The following is an 18,068-nucleotide window of genomic DNA, read 5'->3' as shown; positions in this document are numbered from 1 at the left end:
CCCAGATTTATACGTTCTGTTTGAATTCTTATTTTTGACCAACCATTTGAAAAATGTTCGAACACCAATTAAGTGATCGATATTGTTGTCAAAGAAGTATTTTGAGTACAATGTAAACGTAATGATTAATCAAGAAAATTGACGAATAAGAATTGCAATTGTTTGCCACGAATCTGTCGAGAACAATCAGAATCAAGTAATTTTGACACATCCGATCGTTTCACCGTGAATTATGATTTAATTTCTAGATTGAAAGTTCTTCACAGAAATTGAATCTTCACGTTTCCAGTCGAAAAGTAAATACGCTCCATACGGTCTCCGTTCAGATCCAACATTTTTACGATTGCCGACGTTCATAAGAATTTTTCAGCAGGATTGCATGAGCCGCGGCAAAGGTGTTCGTTGAAAGCACAATGCGAAACAGGCGAAGTTCCTCATTGTTGCGAGGAGCCTTATAAGCTCCTGTCTTGTTCGAGGGACAAAGAATAAAGAGGGCAGTGGAGGAAAAGCGGAGACTGGATGAAGTGAAATAACCGAGTCGACATCTCGTCGAGCAGTATTTGTAACTCTAGGATTTATGTCAATGTGCATAAAGCATTGCTTAAACGAACGATTTAACACTGGACAAGTCAAAATGCTGGTTTCTGATTCGACTCTTTCATAGTTGCTGATACTATAAAAATGTTCTTACGAGAAATTAATTAGACAAACTTCTTTATTAAAGCACATCGTATCGTAAAAACCTGACAAAGTTTAAGTAAATCCATTTTTATTATAAAATTATAAAACAAGCTACACCAATCGCGTTTAGGTCTCGGCAGTTCCAACGTTGATAACATTTCGAAATAATTTCACGGCGCTAAGTTTGACTAAATACCTTCCATGTAATAATAATTACAACAAGCTGGAGATTATATGTTCAATCGATCCAAGTTATTAAATCGTTTCGCTTATTTTCTCACAGAGAATTCCTTTCGCTTATTCTTTGAAAGAATTCCTTACGATAATTCTTTGGTCGAAGACACTCGTTTAATTTACGAAAAACTGAAATTGTTGTTACAAGAAGGGCTCGAATAAAATATACGTGCACGTCAGAAAGTACAGAAATAATTGTGTTCGCCGGGTGCAAGATGTTTTTAAAGTGAACATCTGGGCTGCATTCATTGACTCGTACTACTTGCGGTTATGGATTTGAAAGACAAGCCCGCTTCGAGGCGTGCATAAACCATGGAGTGTTCGTTACGTTAATTATGTAATCCTGGTACAAGTTTGTTTAGTTTTGTTGCAAATGATTCTTAAAATTTCTGCAATTTGCTGCGTCTCTGAATACCATTTGGCTGGTTTGCCTGCCAGCTACTGTACGCTTCTACTTACGATCATCCGACTTTCCGCGATCATATTATTTTCGAGCTGTTACTTTTTTTATCAAATTCTTAGACGGTATTAATTATTGACTTTTGTTTTTGTTGTGAACGTAGTAGAAATACTCAATATTGGTCAGACGCACATGTACATTGAAAGGCAGATGCATTTTTCCTGCTTGAATCTATTTTTGCGTTTATTTATTTTTACATTCATTGTTCTAATCATAATTGCAATTAAGAAGACACGATACTGGCCCAAATTGGACTGATATCGTCAATAGATCAGTAAGACTGATCGTCGATAACTTGATAGCGAAGACGAAACTACAATTTTGCTGTTCTCGATTCTAAATTAATAAACATTATTGGACATTTTCTCTCAGAAGATATGAAACACGTTGTAAGCGTTTATATCGCGTTTTCTACTTATATGTAATTCAAAAAAAGCATAACATTATTTTAAAGTAGAAGTTTCAAGCTTCAATTTAAAAAGATTGTCATTAGACTGCGAATATTATGTTAAAATCGAGTTAATGTTAAAATCGTTTATGTTAAATTTATGTTAAAATCGTGATTTATGTTATTAATATTATACGTGATATGTGCAATATTAATATGCGATTCATGTCAAAATCGTTACATTTATGTTAAAATCGAGCGGAGACAATTTTGAACAATGGACCAAATTAAAATAATTAAAGATATACTATTGTCAACTCGTTGAAATTATTACAGGCAAAATTAAACGTATACCGGGCAACGATCTCTTACAATCAGTGCAACGAGTTTTTATTTTACATAAAAATCCGCAGTCTAGTCATCGTCCTACGATGATATATCGCGGAGTTATCGACAAAAATGCAATGGTTTCCTTCAAAGTGCTGTAACTTCGTGAAACAAAATCGCAGCTAAGTTTTCCTTCTTTTTGTTTAAATTAGAGGGAAAGAACGTAAAACTGTTCTTTTGAGTAAAACTGAGACATCAACCCTCGTTACCGTCGCGAGCGCAGGAAAGCACAGGGCACCCGGCACTGGCGCGTACGTTCCTGCAGAGAGAGAACTGCCGGCGTCGGGACGCCCGGCGCAGCTTGATAGGCGCCTGGTGCGGCGCCAGCGAGTCTCTCGACCTGTGTAACCACGGTCGCACAGGTGTGCCGCGAAGACTGGCTCCCCGGACCCGCTGGACGCCGTCCTGACGTCGACGGAACCCGGCGTCGGTCAGTCGATGATCGACGCGTGACGCCGACGTCGTTCCGAAGGGACGACGCGTCGATGATCCCGATGAGAGCTGCCCACCTGTCGCTCACCGCTTGTCGCGGCTCGGCAGCAACGAGTTTCCCGAGCCGGCCACCAGGAACACGCAGAAAGTCGTCGACGAAGCAACGACGGCGACACGTCGGGTAACGCCAACGTGGCCGACGGTATCTTGTGGCGCCAGTTCTCGGGCGTCGCGACGCTATATTAGAAGAGCAGCTTCCCGGGGAGGTCACTGCAACCGGTGACTCGTTGCTCGGAGTAACGATGGCATAAAAGCGACAATCCACCTGCATCGACTCCCGGCCTTGCAGTTGCCGGGTCTTTTGTGGCCCGATGTTATTTAAATCGTGGAATAATTGGCCAATCTTTGGCAATTAAATGTGATCAATGGCTGTTACGCACTGGGAACGACAGGAAGACTGATGCAAAATAAAAGTGTTCTGCAACTGTTGCAAGACGTAAGAGCCAATTAGGAATTCTAATGATCTTCTAATCTTCTGATTCTTGTAATCTTCTCTTATTTTTTCGAATTGCGCCCAATTATTTTTGTGATAAATGCATAAAATTCGCAGTCCACTAATAGGTCTGTGTGAAACGTAGACTTCAAAATTGTTGGATAGGAGCACAGAATTGTAAACATCGTCAATTTTATAGTTGTGAAAATTATATATTATATTATAATATAATATATAATTTTCACATATTATATTATAATATAATATATAATTTTCACAACTATAAAATTGACGATGTTTACAATTCTGTGCTCCTATCCAACAATTTTGAAGTCTACGTTTCACACAGACCTATTAGTGGACTGCGAATTTTATGCATTTATCACAAAAATAATTGGGCGCAACAAAAGGAATAACATTTTTTAAATTATATATTAATATAAATTAATATAATATATAATTTATATTATAAATATATTATATTAATTTATATTAATATATAATTTAAAAAATGTTATTCCTTTTGTTTAGTCAAATAATTTAATATAATATATATTATAATATATATTATATTAAATTTATTATATTATATTATAATATAATATATATTATATTAAATTAGTTGACTAAAAGGAATGACAGAAATCAATCGAACAAAAGGAATAGCATTTTTTCATTTAAGGTTTCTTTTTGTAGGAAACTGAGTTGAAAGATGCGCCAAGATCGCGGTGACTTGTAAGTAGTGTGACGGGAAGTAGAAATGGTATGTCATGACCAGACGCGCCACTCTATTCGTATACTGTAGTATTCTTTCTTCAACCTAATTTTTCTCGAAAACGAAGCCTTAAATGAAAAAATGTTATTCTTGTTTTTCGGCGCATTTTTGCATGTAGAATCATCACCATTGTCGGTTGTAGCAGGATTTTGCGAGCATCCTACATGTATATGAATTTCTATAGAAATTTCTACAATATTTGTAGGCCGGTATTGAGAAATTAGAACACAAAAACGTTTAATAATAAATTATATCGGTACAGTAAATTATATCAGTAAATTATATCAGTATAGTTTAATAATAAATTATATCCAACGGTCACATGTGAATTCAACGATAATTCGACAATTTGTTCATAGATACGAACTTTACGTTTCACATTCACAAATCGTACTGATCCGATTATATTTAATAACTATGTGAAACAAATAATATGCTTTAAACACAATATATTTTTGTTAATTTTTCTGGTCGTATGTTAAATTGTTTCCTTGTATGTTGGAAATATGTATACTGTATAGATATGTGATCGTTTATTGTCAATCCTACATAACACTATGTAGAATTGTATAACAATAACATTTGTCACAGTAGAGTAACGTTAAATTTTCTGTAACAGATAAATTGACTATTACTCCAAATTTTTGGACAGAAGTCCATTGTCCCACCAAAAACGATTATATTTTCTATGTAAAAATACGCTTGTAAAAACAGAATGAAAAAAGGTAAAACGCTTGTAAAAAAAAAGGTGTAGAAAATTAATTTATTTTCGAACATGGTATAACTCTGATTATTATCAAAACTATGTAACAGTATCATAATTAACGAAGTACGTATTATTATTAAAACAAACCAAAAGTTGTTAACGATATCTGCAGAAACAAATACAGAGAATAAAACATTTTCCCTAAATGTTTCGTTCGACATATCAGTTACAACTATTAACAAACCCAAAGATACTGTTCATTCAAGCTCAATGAATCTACTAACTATACGAAATCATAGCAAAAACAGAGAAGATACACTCCAAACGAAAAATACCCCATCGAATTTAACGTCTCATTAATTACAATTAACGTGTAGAAATGACAAAATATAAACTGTAATTAAAAATTACGATCATTCGTGCAACAACGACTATAATACAATCAGAAGCGTTTCGAAATCCCGCAATCACGACCTTCGTAGCTAGACTGCGGTTTTTAATGCATTTATAACAAAAATAAATACGTCTAACCCGTAATTTCAAATAATGAAAAGATTAGAAACATTTTATAAAGTTGATATACTACTTTCGACCGATTAAAATAATTAAATATATTATAGTATGAAGCTTCTAAGTTACTCCCGTTTGTTGCAACAGATGCAACAAATTGTATCAGCTCATTAAACCCGGCGCGGACTCTACCAACCACATTAAATTTCCCCTAATTAACGCTCAGATCGTACACAAAAATGGACGGATATGGTGATGACGAGATACTATTATTCGCGGCTTGCGGCTCGTTTTCACAGTTGTTGTCAATCGACGATTATAAAAAGGAGCCGCGAATAATCGTATCTCCTCTCCCCAAATTCTCCATTTTCGTGTACAAATCCGAGCGTCAATTAGGGAGAATTCACTGTGTTTCCCGTTTCATAATCGAGCAGCCAACCGAGTGGCTCCCTGGCTGGAAGTCGAACGAAAACCGACCGGTTGCATGTCGGCGTATCCGATATCGATCGCGCCCGTGACAGCGTCCGTCGGCGCGGCGAAACAACAAGCCCGCGCAAGCTCGGTGGGAAATCAGAATTCAACAAAATAATCGGAAAAAAGTTCCGAATCAATACGTCGGAGTCCCTACGACCGCGGGAGGGTAGGCATCCCATTGGCGAAGACCGAGGAACGTACGGAGAAAAATGTCGCGGCCCCGATCGACGTTTCCGCGGCGTCTCTCGGATCGAGGTGACAGCCTCAAGGTCCTGGATCGAGGCCCGGGAAGAGGCAAGTCTCCGTATCGGCGAGGAAAGCGCCCCTGAGAAATCTCAGCGGCGCCCTAGGCTCGCGACGTGTTATCCGAGGAACATGAACACGAGCTGCGTCGACGTCGGTCTCGGCGACGTCTGACGCGGCTGCCCGTCAAATGGAAGACGTCGTCTGACGTACCACCGAAACAGGGTAGCACGAGGCGGACGGAGGTCGACCGTCCACCCCGGAGCTTTCCGGCGAGCTTTCCGCGCCGCGGACAGCTATCCGAGCACGTGGCCCCGAGGGAAGAAGCAGACGAAACGTTATTGTCAGAGGCTGCGCCGCGACGTCCTTCACAGCCAGGAGAACAACAGGCGTCGGAAGGATCCTCGACGTCTCCTATGAGGCGTCGCGACGGGCGTCGTTATGACGAGGAACTGGACCAGAGCAACATCAACGGCGAAGAGCTGCTCGGCGTCGCGACGCTTTCGGGGGTTAATTTTAGACGCCCGCCGACCGGGATAGAGGCGGGAACGCCCCCGACTGTTGCGGCTGCGTGTTACGCGGATAGATTATCGATTTAGACCTGGCGTGCTGTGCACGTGCGTTTTCTCGAACTGCGGCGACGCTGCGTTCGTTCGCGGTGCCAGCGATTTTACCATAGTTAGATAGGCAACGCCCCTTCCGATTCACTCGAAAGGATTCGTCGATTAGTCTGATATATGGGAACGATGGTGCTATTATTGTCGTCAACTTCACAATCACTTATCAGTAGATCAATGTCTTCAGAACAGTCTAATAGTATGTCCATAAACAACTCATCGCTTGAATTGTCACTCATGTTTCTGGACATTTTTAGGGATATTTTTTCAATACTTCGTTTCACACCACTTGTTGAGAGTCACAGCAAGGAGCTTAGCTTCTACACTAGTATTTGCAAGTTGAGCGGAGTCTTATATATTCGAAAAAGTCGTGAGAGTGGGGTGTAGGTAGCATTTAGATTTCTAATGGGTGTGGTGTTGGTGTACTGGTGTGCATTTTATTATATGTTGTACTCTATAGAAATAAGAAGCTCTATAGAGAAAGAAGCGTTCCTCAGGTCAAAATGGCAGATCTACCCGATCGGTCGGCTACCGACTAGCTTGGAAATGGGTAGATCTACCCGATCGGTCGGCTAAGTGTTAACAACATACAGACAGAATATACAGACACTCTATACAATACATATCAGACTCTGCCGTCCAGACAAATAGCCTCGCGCAGAATTCAGCCGTACCTAAAAGTGCAGAACCATAAATCTAGAAGCTTTCGAAGACAATTTTGAAGCGAAAATTTAACCAGAAGATGTTCAAAGCATACCGCAACGTGTTGCACTGTTTCTGGTCTCATAGTGAGCCTACGAGAAATATCATGCAGTCGTTTAACCTTTTAGGTACGGCTGAATTCTGCGTGAGGCTATTTCTCTCGACGGCAGAGTCTGATATGTACTGTACAGAGTGTCTGTATATTCTGCCTGTATATTGTTAAGATACAGTTATATTGTTAAAATAAAGTCTGTATATTGTAAATCGATTTGAAGACAAAAGAAGTGTGAAACAATGCATATGAAGACGATTATTTGACTCAAACGATGACCGAGTGAGCTACTAGAGTAAGCCACTATAGTGGCGCGTCGTTCGGAGAGATGACATCCGCGAAAGCCACTATAGTGGCGCGTCGTTCAGAGAGATGACATCCGCGAAAGCCACTATAGTGGCGCGTCGTTCAGAGAGATGACATCCGCGGAAGCCACTATAGTGGCGCGTCGTTCGGAGAGATGACATCCGCGAAAGCCACTATAGTGGCGCGTCGTTCGGAGAGATGACATCCGCGGAAGCCAGTATAGTGGCGCGTCGTGTCTAAAAGATTATCCAAACATTTCCATTTTCAGATTGATCGCACTCGCTTGAACTTGTATTTAATCGCACAGTTTTACGTTTGCGTACGATAATCTCGTCATCACTATTTCGGATATATCCTTCAAAATTGTCTAAACAGTCATCGTCATTATACGCTATCTTCAGAATCGGATGCTTCAGAATTCGTTACATTTCGTTAGACGAATTATTGTTCGTTCTTGACATTATCCAAGGGAATGTAATTTTCTTTGAATTGAAATTATTGTGAGAATGCCAAACAGTGTCCAGCAAGCTCAATGCTTGCTGCAATACTCAGCAACTATTGTTAGAATAGATAATTTTCAGAGAAAATAGATAAAAACGAGGAATCGTGTCGTCGATCTTTTACGTCTCAGCATGGAAACGCGAGAAATCTCGTAAGTGGTCGTTTAAGTGTTAAGGTTCAAAGTAGTAGAGCTTAACCTTGATGTGGTGACCACTGTTTCTGTTGAAGAATGCAGTCAATTCTCCCTAATTTTCAGCTTGTAAACAAAAATGTAGAATTTGTAAAGAGAAGATACGATTATTCGAGTCTTGCGCCTCGTTTTTATAATCGTTGGCAATCGACAACTATATCAATGAGCCGCGAGGCTCGAATAATCGTATCTCCTCTTCCCAAATTGAGAGGGCAGTCTAATTGCATCTAAAGAACTTAGTATAAAAGGACTGCACGTTCCAGTGCGAGACACTTCCCAGAGGACTACAGACATCTTCCCAGATGAACTACGTTCATCAGCCTAGAAGACGATCAGTCAGACAGTATCTCCGCGTCTTCACATACAGTTACTCTTCTTTACATAAGATACATTTTGTATCACACATACACGTATCACACATTTTATATCCGCTAGGTGCTTTTTTTAATCACTGTATTATATTTGTATTGTATTATTAGCAAATAAACAATTACTAATTTCAACAGAATTGACTGTAATTCCATTCTGCTGTAAAGAATGCTGTGAATGCGTGATACTAGAGAGCGGAAGAGAGAGAGAGAGAGAGAGAGAGAGAGAGAGAGGCATGAGGGAAGGTGGTTAGTATCGGATCTGATCAGAACAGAATGGTAAAAAGTAAGAGTTAAGCACGTGTGAGAAAGCAGCGAGAGCAAAGTTTAAATTTTTCTCTGTTATATATATTTGTGCGTTCGTTTCATTAATAAAATTGAACAGTTTTAATCCGTCTGGTACAGGGGAAATTAAAAGTTTCCTGTCATATCGGCCAGACTGGGGTAGGGGCTGATTCTGCGTCAAAAAATGTGTCGAAAAACAATAATAACATTTTATCATTTAAGGCTTTGTTTTCAAGAAAACTGAGTAGAAAGATGCGTCAGGTTCGCGAAGCTAGTAGTAAGACGAGAAGTAGAATTGGTATGTCATGAGCAGACGCGCCACTTGATTCCTATTCAACGGTATCATTTTTTCAACGAATTTTTTCTCGAAAACGGAGCCTCGAACGAAAAAAAATTATTCTATATTTATGACTTATTTTTATTTTTTACGCAGAATCAGCGCCTATTGTTAGAAAACCGATTTACAGATTATAGTATCTCAAACATAAATCGAATTATATTCGAACGAAATCATTCATACAATATATCAAATCGTCGTACTAAACCGATCGCATTACGTAGTTTCCAGAAAGAAAAAGAAAACTTTCTGGTGTGTTGTTTAAAAAATATAATATAACTCAAATCTCTTTATAGAGAAACGATACTTTCGAATGCTCTTAATTGCAGCAAACAGTTCGCTGCTCTAAATTCGATACTGAGATACGTGTTAATGATGAAGTTTAAAGAAGAATGCATTTAAAGTTTTACCATCACAATGGTAATTTGATTTTCAAAAATAATGAAATATTATTTTCACTAAATTTTGTACTAATGTACATTGAAAGAAAAATAAAACGAATATAAAAAAAGAGATCTATATAAATATAGATATTTTAATATTTCAATATTTCTCCTTACCCATTTAGAGATCTGTCAGTATTGCATTATCCAGATAATGCTATTTACTATACTATATAATTAAATATTAAAATATTATATTATAATACTATAATATTAAAATAGTAAAATATAATATTATAATACTTTAATATTAAAATATTAAAATATAATATTATAATACTATAATATTAAAATATTAAAATATTATATTATAATGCTATAATATTAAAATATTAAAATATAATATTATAATATAATATTATAATACTATAATATTGAAATATTAAAATATAATATTATAATATAATATTATAATACTATAATATTGAAATATTAAAATATAATATTATAATATAATATTATAATACTCTAATATTGAAATATTAAAATATAATATTATAATATAATATTATAATACTATAATATTGAAATATTAAAATATAATATTATAATATAATATTATAATACTATAATATTAAAATATTAAAATATTAAAATATAATATTATAATATAATATTATAATATAATATTATAATACTCTAATATTGAAATATTAAAATATAATATTATAATATAATATTATAATACTATAATATTGAAATATTAAAATATAATATTATAATATAATATTATAATACTATAATATTAAAATATTAAAATATTATATTATAATGCTATAATATTAAAATATTAAAATATAATATTATAATACTATAATATTGAAATATTAAAATATAATATTATAATATAATATTATAATACTATAATATTGAAATATTATAATATAATATTATAATACTATAATATTAAAATATTATATACTATACATAATACTATACAATACTAATATTATATATTATTATAAATTTCGTTTCTTTTAAAATGTCTCGGTATTGAATTCGAACAGCGAGTCGTCTACGACGATACCAACAAACTTTTGCCTGATACCTATTTTCGTTCAGCTATTGAAGCCAGCCGAAATCGCGTGGCAAACGATTCACTGCACCGCCTGTACATGTGTCGCAACGCGTAAACGACCATTTCAAAAGTTAGTGGAGCTTTCCACCTTCTCTATTCTATCAGGGTCGCATAACGTTAGATCAGTCACTTCCACCGAATGTCTCAAGGACTAGTTGGTGAGCCAGCCCTGCGGCTAACAAGCAGAATATTCTTTAGATTGTCAATTAACAATTAACAATTTCTTAATCTCTTTAGATATGGGCAACAACAATAAATGCTTATCGAAAGCTATCGATATAATTATTTCGTTATTTCTTATGATCTCATTATTATTTCACATTTTCACAGAATACGCGTGGCTCGTAGCATGGCGGGAAGTAGAATTGGCATGTCATGACCAGACGCGCCACTTGATTTCTATTCAATAGTATTATTTTCTCGATCTATTTTTTCTAGAAAACACAGAGCCTCAAATGCAAAAAAATATGTCACATCCTTTTCTTCGACTTATATTTTTGCACGTAGAATCATCCACTGGCCGGTTGCACCACGATTTTCCGAACACCCTGTATATGGACAGATCAAAGAAAGATAGAGCCAGATCTCAATTAATAATATATATATATATATAATATTACAATATAATATATATAATAATTGTAATATAATATATATAATAATTATAATATTATATATATAATAATTATAATATTATATATATAGTAATTATAATATAATATATATAATAATTGTAATATAATATATATATATAATACTTATAATATTATATATATAATAATTATAATATTATATATATAGTAATTATAATATTATATATATAATAATTATAATATATATTATAGTTATAACTATAGTTATGCAATAACTTGTAGGTTTATAAGACACACACGATATTTAAGTTTCTACTGAAATGATTAAAAATATACGTATAAAAGAAATACAAATTTAGATAAGTAGAAAATAAGATTAGATCAAAGAATAGAAATTTAAAAGATCAAAGATTGAAAATGTAGAAACGGTGTTAGAGGGAGTGGTTTGCAATCCCTTCGCACCCTGTCAAAGATAAAGTATCTGTCTCTGTAATGTCTCGAGGAAGCTTCCGAGCTTTCGGAGCATGCCGTCGCGTCGTCGGTAAGCCACAACTGACGCGACGTCGGAGCAGGAAAGTATGGTGACGACGAGGAATAGATGCCAACGCGAGTATTGATTCGCTTCCCTTTTCTGTGTATCCATTACATTGGAGCTGCCATAAGAATTGCAGTAGATCCAAGAAGACTCCGTGCGATTTTTCAATTTTCAATAAATTGATACTTATCGATGTAATACAGAATTTGGCAAACAAACTTTCCTTGAAACAGTAATTACATATGGAAATAGCACTTTTAACTATAATTGATACGTAATATTCAAATATAATTACTATTACAAAAAACGTTTATTTGCCATTCTGCATTACGTGAAAAGATACAAATATTCGCCATCTTCATTTACTATTTCAAAAATGTATTTTTCCTCAGCCCAGTTGATGACTAGACTGCGGAGGTTTATGCACAACAATAAATAATAAATTAAATAAATAAAATTAAATAAAATAAAAATAATAAATACATATATGTAATACGTATATGACATGTAGACACGAAAAAAAACATCGTCGTGATCTCGATTATCATACAGCGATGATACAAATAAATCAAGCCACTGAAAAAACTTCGATGACCATAAAATCTCGAAAGATATAACCACGAACAATTTTTTTTGTCCGCCATAATATTTGCTCTCCTCTCCCCTCCCACCCAAACCAAACAGTGTCTTGCTCTGACATTTTTTTCTATCATAAAATCAAGTGAGATATTTTAGATACTTAGATAAATTAGATCAAGCCCCTTGTATACATATAACATGTACTACAATGAGTGTACATCGCGGATTTTTATGCAAAATGAAAGTTGTCTGCATTCATTGCGACATACAAGAGTTCGATATGCGTTGTACTTACTTTCTGAATCATTTTAATAAGTGCAAAATAACGCAACGATATCTATAAATTCTTCAAAAAATTTCACTGTTTCGAATTTAATCTGCCCATTTTATCATAAATGCATACAATCCTGTAACATATCAGTACATTTGTATATTCATTGAATATTCATAGAAAATGCTGTTCACAATTATTCCAGTTGAATTGCAACAGACAGATCGAACAGAAAAATCAATCCGGCAAGTAGATGGATTATTTACCACCTTATTTACCACCTTATTTACCACCTGTCTTCTCCAACCGGTGTCTTGTTTAATGGAGTTTTAATCGAGTTAGTTAGCGCAGACATCTCATAAGGAGAAAACATATTTTGCGACTTCCTCGGTTAATAAAAAGTGTTAATTAAAAGTTCATTAGTGAAAAGTGCAATTATTGTTGCTGTAACTAAATATAAAGGACCGGTTAACGTTTTTCGCTAATTATGAAGCGAGCACTATTTGTGCATTATACGATACGAGGAAAACAATACCAGAAATGATAGAGATAAATGGGAACGAGCAATTGAAATTGATTATCTGTTGATTAATATGACGCGAACATTAGCGCCGAGGCCTAAAGACAAAAATATTGTACACTGTAAATCGATATTTACGATAAAAAATTAATTTGGAAACCTATAGCAAAATAAATCATAATTACTGTTTGACAAATGCAACAAATATTTTAGTGCCTATAGCTAAGAATGACTATTACTAAATTTCATTGCAATATCTCTAATAGTTCAAAAATTATAACAGAAAGTCATCGAATTTCTCATCGGAGAATTTCTCTTTCAAAAACATATTTTATATCTTCCTCGGTTACTAAAATATATGAATTAAAAGTTAAATAGAGAACAGCGCAATTATTATTCCCATAACCAAATATGAATTCTAATAATTTCGATCGATTACATAATTTCTATGACAATAAATTACGTGCATTCTTTCCAAATTCAACGCTGTCAATTAGTGACGTTTCTCTGTGCAAATTAATTTATACACGAGGAATGACCGCTCCACATTTCACGTCCAATTAAATATTTATATTCAATGATATATAAATATAAATATATATTTTTATTCAATGATATATAAATATAGATATATATTTTTATTCAATGATATATAAATATAAATATATATTTATATTCAATGATATATAAATATAAATATATATTTTTATTCAGTGATATATAAATATAAATATATATTTTTATTCAATGATATATAAATATAAATATATATTTTTATTCAATGATATATAAATATAAATATATATTTTTATTCAATGATATATAAATATAGATATATAATATATTTATATTCAATGATATATAAATATAAATATATATTTATATTCAATCATATATAAATATAGATATATATTTATATTCAATCATATATAAATATAGATATATATTTTTATTCAATCATATATAAATATAAATATATATTTATATTCAGTGATATATAAATATAAATATATATTTTTATTCGATGATATATAAATATAAATATATATTTGTATTCAATCATATATAAATATAGATATATATTTTTATTCAATCATATATAAATATATATTTATATTCAGTGATATATAAATATAAATATAAATATATACTTATATTTATATATCAATGATAGTAGCGTTAATCGATTTAATTTAACGTTGATCGATTACAAACAAATGTTCAGGATTCATGAAACTCGCCGAGATCTAGAAAACTCATTGTTTAAATTCTCCGTTACATAGTGTCACATAAAAAAGTTATTCTTTTCAACATTTCTACTTTTCTTTATCGTCCCAATCGACTGAAACTTTCGCAAAAATTTGTTCAGACATCTAAGATCAAGATATCTAAAAACAGAAATCAAATTATTCGGTCCAACGATTACAAAATTATCCCCTCGTTAAAAAGGGTCCGAATATTTCAGCGAACAACCGTGTGTCGCGAATTATTCAACCGACACTGTGATTTCAGTCGTTCACAACAAACGTTCGCAAGATTGTGTTCCAGTTTAAAAATCATTACGAGGACGACGCGGCACGGCTGCGGGAACGCGTTTTCGACGCGCGATCCCCGGCGTTCCGTGATCGAGCAACAAAAGAATCAGCGCGCGTGTTACAACGCGCACCGGAAATTGGCTCGGTCGGAAGTTTACTCCCGCAGGTGACACACGTTAAATCGGCGCCGCCGGCGAGTAATCCTTTTCATCGTTTGCTGACGCGCCCGATAATAGCGTGTGACGCGGTAATACGCTTATTTCGCAGCCGTCCACCATCGGCGGACAATTCATCTCGTATCCTGCGTTTACGGGTGAAAATAATTGGCTGCGAAAACGGGTCAACGGATAATTACGTGTACACAATGATGGAAATTAGACCGGTTGCGTGGAACGCTACTCGATTTACAATTTCGTCGTTCTTATAAGGAGACTTTCGGGCGACCAGGCGTTTTTTTAATTTCATTCCGATGTTAACGCGAGATCGAAAATTACTCGGAAACCAAATACGAGGTACAAAAGTTTTCGGGGCGTGCTTATGTCCGATACGGAATTTATCATTAACCCTTAGCGGACGACGGCTTTTTCGGCAGAGTCAGGTAGCAGGACGAGGTGATTTTCGCAAATATGTCGAGTGTCTTGTATGGTACAATAAAGTGATCTTACATGTAAATTATCTTACAAAACGTTATATTTCGATAGTTTATCTATATTCACACTTTTATGAATATAATTTTACAAAAATTATGATTTGTAGTTTCGTTTGGTGTGATAGTTTATGAAACATTGACCAAGATGCATTCTTGGTTTATCTGGACATGTATCGTAGAAATAGGTTGTCTCATGTCTTCCCTCTGGTTTGTTTCGACTGGAACAAACTTTGCAAACTTTCTTTGTGCCGGTAACAATTACACGCAGTTTTTCGTTTAGACGAATTTCGTCAGAGTTGGCCATCGAACTTGAGGATCTATCTCGTGGTTGACGAAAATCTCCTCGCAATTTGTTGATCAAAATTTTGCGAAAGTTCAAATGTGTAACTGGCTGTTCGTTCCTCTGCCTTTTTACATGTTCGTAGAGAATGTACGAATTGATTAAACAAATTTCCAGTCCACGGAAAAATAATTTGCGCCACCACTTCAGGGACTTTCTCATAAAACAGTACATTGAATGATGTTAGAGATAATAAAATGTAACATAAACACCGACTGTCGCCTCTCGTCCGCAAAGGGTTAAGTTTGCGGGACTTTTTAATTCACGATTGTTCGGATTGTAAACATTTGAGTTATTTGTTCAGTACATGTGTTGCTTACGGCAGATATTGCAACAACGTTAAAGATCACGATTAATGATGAAGTTTAAAGAAGAATGCATTTAAAGTTTTACCATCACAATGGTAATTTGATTTTCAAAAATAATGAAATATTATTTTCACTAAATTTTGTACTAATGTACATTGAAAGAAAAATAAAACGAATATAAAAAAAGAGATCTATATAAATATAGATATTTTAATATTTCAATATTTCTCCTTACCCATTTAGAGATCTGTCAGTATTGCATTATCCAGATAATGCTATTTACTATACTAAATTAAATATTAAAATATTATATTATAATACTACAATATTAAAATAGTAAAATATAATATTATAATACTTTAATATTAAAATATTAAAATATAATATTATAATATTAAAATATTAAAATATAATATTATAATACTCTAATATTGAAATATTAAAATATAATATTATAATATAATATTATAATACTATAATATTAAAATATTATATACTATACATAATACTATACAATACTAATATTATATATTATTATAAATTTCGTTTCTTTTAAAATGTCTCGGTATTGAATTCGAACAGCGAGTCGTCTACGACGATACCAAACCAGAGTTATTTGTTCAGTACATGTGTTGCTTACGGCAGATATTGCAACAACGTTAAAGATCACGATGGATGTCTTATTGTTAATTTTACGAACTAATATAAAACAGCTGCTTCTAGTGCTCCGTAAATTTAGCGTTGAAATATGGATCCTTTGGCGAACATGTGACACGTATTTTTGAAATTAGTTTTGCAGACAATTCGAGATTGGAAATTGTTCTGAAACCAAATTTGAATTTCCAATGATTCTGGGATGTGATAGTTTTCGACGCTCAATTTAGAACGTGGATTTTGGAGACAAATTGTGACCTGTATTTTTTAAATTCATTTCGAAGGCTATCTACGAGGCCAGAAATAGTTCTGAAATTAAATACGAGACACGAACATGTCTAGGATACAATCATTTTTGATAGTTAATTTACACGTTATAAGTGCGATATTAATCATTTTATAATGGGTTCGTTTACAAGCTCATTTCAAGCAATTACTAGTGCCAAGTTAGGATATTATAAATATTTAATAGTTTATTCATCAGTGTAATTAACCATTTGCTGTATACTTGTAATAGTATCGGTATAGTATAAATAATATACTATACTACTATACTACTATAATAATATACTATAATAGTATAGTATAAATAATATACTATAATAGTATAGTATAAATAATATACTATAATAGTATAGTAAAATAATATACTATAATAGTATAGTATAAATAATATACTTGTAATTTGCTGTATAATTGTAAAGCTTTTTATCTCACGCGTTTTTCTCTCACATTGCGGTATTATTCCTAATAATTCTTGTTTTCGAGTCTTAGATTCTTTTTAGAAATAATCGATTCCGATATATCGATGTCTTACAAGAATCGATTCCCGGATATCGATTTTTCTTACCGGAATCCCCATTTCTAATTCCACCATGTTTTCTTAGCGGCGCCTCGCCGATGAAATATTTATATTTATATTTTATAAAAGGATAAAAATATTGAACATATCTTATTCGATAAATGTAACATTAATTACGCTCGAAAACGCACGGAAGGTTTGCTGTTAACTGTTAAATGTTCACGGTTTACTGTTTCCGATACGACAAAAAATCGGCTGTCAATTCTTGCCTATAAAAATTTCTAAATTAGACACTTTACTTCTCAATTAGATACTTTACTTCTCAATTAGATTCAATTTAGGGGAACACGAGACGGCAGAGAACTCGGAAAAATGGCCGAGTTTCGCGAAGAATGAAAGCAACGCATTCCGCTTGCACAGAAGACTCGAACGATCCGTCGAGCAATTACAACCGTTTAGTCCTTGACACGTAATCGAAGCCGAAAATGATCTGCCAGGAACAAAGCGAAACCAGTTTTCAAATTACATCTGCGAGCGCGTGTCGCATTCGGTCGATTCTCTTGCAAAGATGTTGCTCGGACTCCGTGAATAATTAGGAATGCGTTCCGACTGCAAACAGG

The 18,068-nt window shown here is 33.9% G+C and overlaps 1 protein-coding gene across 3 annotated transcripts in view; it reads right to left on the bottom strand.

The window, feature by feature from the left end:
* The window catches only part of LOC117219088 (uncharacterized), a 327,339-nt gene that overhangs the window by 48,795 nt on the left and 260,476 nt on the right, over positions 1 to 18,068 (bottom strand). The gene's annotated exons all lie outside the window — the stretch shown is intronic.

This window comes from Megalopta genalis, chromosome 12, assembly GCF_051020955.1.
Source record: "Megalopta genalis isolate 19385.01 chromosome 12, iyMegGena1_principal, whole genome shotgun sequence".
Lineage (NCBI taxonomy): Eukaryota > Metazoa > Arthropoda > Insecta > Hymenoptera > Halictidae > Megalopta > Megalopta genalis.
This window is presented reverse-complemented; position numbering and strand designations above follow the sequence as displayed.